Here is a 6000-nt window from a genome sequence, read left to right as displayed (position 1 = left end):
ACAATAACCTTACAAGTATAGATCTAAAAGCAAGCTATTCTAATTTCTTTATAGTTGTCAGGTGGAAATAAAGGTAGGAAGGTGGGATGTACAAGGAAGTCAGTGTTTCCATTGTTCTGACGTGTTCTGAGCGGTATATTGCGGCATCAGGTATGTCTTTCATGGCTAACCACAAAACACTACCCATATAAATACTATGTTTGGATACATAATGGCCACTTGTGCATAAAGACAGGAGCTTCCCTGACTGTGGAGTTTTCAAAATATTGTAGCAAACTCACAGCTGCCCATGGCAAAAATACCTGGGAGAAAGTTCAGCTCTTACACTCATAAACCTGATATTACTGACTGAAGCCTACCTCTGCATATCTCTCAAGAGGAATAGAGATGGCTGTGGGACAGACCTCCTCTTCTCTGACTCAAAGACCAATGCAACATCTCACTTATTTTCCTGGCCCTCACGTTCCTGAGGAAACGTACGTTCTTTCTCCTTGCCCCTTGTACCTCCTTCAGTCCTCTTCCAGTGGACAACATGAGGCAAACAGGCACAAAAGGTGCAACAAAACTCATTTCACTGCCTGTGGGTAGGTGGAGCCTTACCCTGTGGTCCTCTCCTGCCTCTGCTCCTGCACATTTCTAGGAGGTACAGAGCAGCTCCAATGGTGTGGAGAAACAGATCAAAGGACCTGCAATTCATAGCTGTTCACTATGAACAAGGCTGCAGCATGGACCCCTGGGCAGGTTCTTGGAAAGGACTGATTTAACTTAACTGGGTCTCCAGAACTGCCAAGATAATGCAGAAGACAAGTGAGGCCACTGAAAAAGGAGAACAAGATAGATTGAAGCCACCTGAGACCCACACTTCTAAAGCCATGCCTCTGAGAGTTTCTGGACATGTCAACCTTTCACAGGCAGTTTGGTGCAAACGCTGAGCAAATGTTGGCCTTTGCCAGGAATATACTTTAGAGAACAGCATGGACAAAAGCTAAGAAAAGCTTTCACAAAAAGCACAGAAAACAGGAATTAATGGAATCCCTTCCCCAGCTGTAATTCGTATGTGTTTTAAATACTATTAACACAGACAAAAACAAATTCTCAGATAGTTTCTGTAATAGCAAAAGCAGTTGCTATTATAACAGGTTATGATTCAATGTTTCATTTTCTTTTATGTATTATAACTTAAGTCCAGCCATCTTTTAGCTGGCTCTGTCACCAAGTCCTGACTCCCTGTTAAGCCTCAATCTCTGGCACTCATAACTAAAGCAACAAGACCAAGCCCTTAAACTTATCCACTAAACGTGTTGGCTCTGAGAGCTTTTTCCAGAATTATGTCAACCCTCCACTTATCACTTATCTTCCTACCTCCTGCAAGTGCCCTTATTCACAACACTTCGTACATAGCCTGGGACTTTCAGAGACCATCATGCAACATATTAAAACCATTCTAATCTGCTGCTTCACACATAACCCCTCAATCACAGCTCGTACTGATTCCAACCATCAGGCTCATAATCTTTGTAGCACATTAGCCAAAAAAAAAAAAAAATATCCATTTTCATTCTATCTTATCCATAACACGTGCAAATATTACCTCATCCATCCTTGAGCTGGCTCCAGAGATTAACCCAAAGCTGACATGATAGATGTCTAATTTAAAAAATAGTCCGTTTCCTGGCAGTTGATTTTATTGTCAGTTTTGTTTTAAACATCAACTTCGGGTGTGACATTGCTACCAGAATTTCATATTTTTAAATACCATTTCACTTTCAAAAGCTGAAGCCAAGGATGATGTCATGTGTGCTAGTAGTTTAGCGCATATCTGAAGCGGGAGCTTGAAGATTAAAAGGAAAGTTTTCCTTGCAAAAACAAGAGCAGGACATATAGGAAAAAGATTTTTGAAGGAAAGCAACGTGACACTATTTAACCTTCTGATTAAGTAAAGCATTACATGAGTCTTTTTAATTGAGGGAACGTCACTTAAGCAGTTTACTAGGCAGGAAGTGGCCGCTGATGCCTGTGAAAAGCAGGCTGCATGAGGTTTGAAGCAGCACCCTTTGAAGTGAATGGAAAGAGTTTTACTGAGCTCAGCGGAGGTACTCTGCATTTGTACTAATGCAATTCTGAGTACAATTTGACCCATGGGGATGAAGGGCACTGGCTAAATGAAAAAAATAGCATGAATCCTTTGTTTATGTTACAGAAAAGCTCATATTGTATGCAGTATTACTAAGAAATAAAATATCCTTTGCAGTGAAACAGTTTGTTCTTCCTAATCCAGTATTATTGTTACGCATGTGTTAAATCATAGGATACACATGGTTGTAAAAGCTGATTTATTAAGTAACTAAAAATCAGAGGCATCCACCCAAGCGCCACCCAGCATCTGCTGGGACTAATGTCCCTCAAAAACGTCCCATATGTCAAAGGAGTGTATAGGCTCAGAAAAACACTAATCCCAGCTGGTCAAAAGGAGCAAAAGAAAAACAGGTTTTGCTTTATAGACTACAGTATTTTGTTTGTTTTCATTAAACACTCTTACTGATTTTAAACATCTGTATTTGTTAACTTGTTTAGTTCTTTCAAACTTAAGAGTACAAACAGTGCCATCTGTGCTCACTGCTGGCATTTCTGCTCCCCATGCTAACATTTGCCTCCAGAGCCAGGCTTATCTCTGACAACTCCGTAAACACAGCTCGCAATGAAATTTGAACTATGCGAGGTACTTTGCTGCCTAGAGAAGGCAGAAGGGACACGTGGAAACCTCTCTCAAAACCTACGACACCCCTGTGGCAACGTCGGCTCATCTGAAGCAAAGCTGACATATGGGGAGGATTGCATGTGGCCAGCTCTGCTGTCTCTGGTTGTTAGCTTTCTCATCGCTTGTGTTTGCTGGCTGGAGTTTACGCAAGCAGGTGGAAGGATAAACTCCAGTGACCTGCACATCCCACCGTTCTATTATCATAGATGCTGGCTTAAAATGAAACGAGTAGCTTCCCACAGTTGTACGAAGCAAGTCTACTTGCCTCAAGTCACAACTGGTCAAGAAGATGATTAAGAAGTGGTTTGGCTTCAGTGGACTAGTACTTTCACAGAGACAAAACAGAGTGCACTCCAGGGCTCTTTAATCTAGCAGAGGATGCTCTCACAAGTGGAAGGGTCAAGCTAAAAACAACTAAGTGATGAATTAGATGGGTTTTTAACAAGAGGAGTAAACGTTATCACTGAACAGACCCAGTTACTAGGGGAAGCGATGCCTTTATGGCTGCTTTTCTAGAAGGCAGGTCACAGTCAAACAAGTTACCAGTTCCAGAGCCACAAGACTTCAAATGGACAGGAGATCAGACTACACAATGTGTAGTCACCTTCACCCTGTATACTCCAGGAAACCACCAAGCAGTGGATACATCCCTTACACTCCCAGAAAATGTAGGGAAATTACAGTCTCGCTTCTTCTTCCACTGTGGGACCAACTGAGAAACAAAAAAAACTTAAATTCTGCTAATTTTTGGCAATTTGAGCAGCCATGTTCAGAAAAAAACAGACTCATTTAAGGCATTTCCCATAGAGTGTTCTCATTTGGAATACACAAGCTGCCTTTTGCAACCATTAATCTAATCTCAGGCCGATCCCTTTTTTGGAATATTTTGACTTCAACTCTTTTTTCTCCTATGATCGACTTGTCGTGTCTAATTCCAGTTTCTAATGTATGCTTCCTTGGCAGGCATATAATCTTGGAACCTGGCCTTGAAATTATCCAACCTAATTTTTGGCACCCAAGTTTCCTGCAGAATAGTTAATACAAATGGGTATCTCTTAAGCAATGATTCTCAGCTGCTTTTTCTCAGGAAGTTTGCCCCTTCACACAGAGACCGTAGATACTGACATTAAACATTTGTCTATATTTAGAATTACAGAAACATGTACCTCTTTCATCTCAAACCCTGTCCCCTTTGCATTCAAGACCTATGTTTCATACTTAGTCCTTCTCTAAGGCTTTGCACCCAGCCTGTGCTCCATGCTATAGAGGTACAAGTCAGTGGTCACCTGTCCCAGTCTTGGTTCACTGAACACTTCCCGAAGGCAGGAATCCAGTGTGAGGAGAGGTGCATTAGAGTGCTTCAGAAGGCTGGTAAACAATCCATCAGAGCCACTGAATGTCACCAGTACTCCTAGAGATTTTCTGAAGTGTCTTGCAACATTTCACTAACAAAAGTGTGTGAAATTGTCTCTTTTGCCCTTGTACGCTTCCCTACAGGAGGCACCAGCAATATGAGCCGCTCAGAGAACGCACAGGTTTCTAAACATGTAGTTGGTACCTTTTTCTTGTTCCTCTTTTTCCTGCAACATCCCTTTCTCTCCATGTCATTCTCTAATGTGTATCTTTTTTGGATTATTAACACTGGCCTCCAGGACAGCTAACTCTTGGCACATCAGTAAGAATGTGTATGTTAATCTGGTTAGACTCAAAGTCCCCTAAAAAGGCAAAAAAGCATCTGAAGGGATTATCACAAGCTTCTAGGCAATGAAATATCTCAAGAAATCTGGCTTTACTCTCCTGGGTGTGGACTGTGGCTCGTATACATTTCTGAAATCAGGGGCAGGTGTCTGGGAATGCTACTGCAAAGAAAATACGCAGGGGGGGTCTAATTCATATCACTTCACATTCCCTTCTGAATTTGCACCTCTTTCCATGTCCAACTATTGGGTGTTTTTTATCGCTTATTACATTTTGAACTCGACACTGTGAAGATCAAATAAGCAGCCAGTCATCAATTAACTTTCCAAAGCAAATACTTCAATATTCACAACACATATGTGTTGCAGGCATAAATGCTGGGGGGTGGGGTGTGTTGGTGTGTGTGTGCACATGTAGAAGGAACTGGGGGAATGGGCTGCTCAGTTAACACACAAGTTTCCAAACATATGGATTATACACTCTTCTTGTACCTCTTTTCCTCACAACGTCTCTTTCACTCCAGATTCAGGCAGATACACATACACACGCATGCTCACCTTTGATATAAAACTGGTCCTGGCTCTTGCTGTGAATGTAATTTTCTTCTGCTCAATGGCTCTCTTACGCTCTCCTGTAAGTGGGCTGAGGGGGCCACCAGGTAAGGAGAATTTTGGCCCACCATGTTTTAAACCTCATCACACATTAGGGCCAGAAGCAGCAATAGTTTCTCATTATAAACTGTGCCTGTTATTGTAATTTATCAGGATCAAACAGTTGCTGGCAGCCCTTTCCATAAGATCCGGCTGTAGTGTCTATATCAGCATCAAGCAAAATCAAACATGGCTTGCGAACAGAGGTTTAGCGATAAATAAATCACTCAGGAAGCTTTAGAGAAACAAGTCTTCACACACACCAATGTTATGGTACTTGTCTTTATTTCTCTTCCAGCTTTCTTTTCTTTTCTTTTCTTTTTTTAATTTGATTCACAGCGTTCAGATGACATGTGTTTTGCCTTATTCGGCCATTTGGAGTACAGGTGCATGACTGTGTTTTTGATGGAGTGTTGCTATTCTGGAGTGCTCCGTCCAAAACACAATCCCACACATGTAATCCAAACTGCCGAAGATGAGTCAACCATCTTCCCGTTGCCATGATAATTAGACATTTTTTTTTTCATTCAAAGTTTCATAGTCTTTATTATTAGTTGCAGATGCCATGCTTAAACAATATTGTTGAATCTTAAAAGGCTTTCGCACTGGGCTATTTTGTCCTTTATAGTGGAGGAAATTAACAAAAAGCCCAAGCTTATCCAAACTTAAATGACATCAAATCAAATATTATTATACTGCACGAAAAAGTGAGACCTAAATACCTTTAGTGTACATGCACAAATCGTATCTTAATATTCTATTAAGTAAATACAGCAGCTTGCCAGGGAAGATTTGTCGTAATTAGGGGATTCATGGAACAGCAGCTTCCAGTCTTACTAATCCACACAGGCCACACATCTAAGTGTCTTTTCTTTGAAAACATTTCAGTTTCTT

This window comes from Phalacrocorax aristotelis, chromosome 3 (assembly GCF_949628215.1).
Source record: "Phalacrocorax aristotelis chromosome 3, bGulAri2.1, whole genome shotgun sequence".
Taxonomy (NCBI): Eukaryota; Metazoa; Chordata; class Aves; order Suliformes; family Phalacrocoracidae; genus Phalacrocorax; species Phalacrocorax aristotelis.
The sequence above is the reverse complement of the archived record's forward strand: the minus strand, read 5'-3'. Positions refer to the sequence as shown.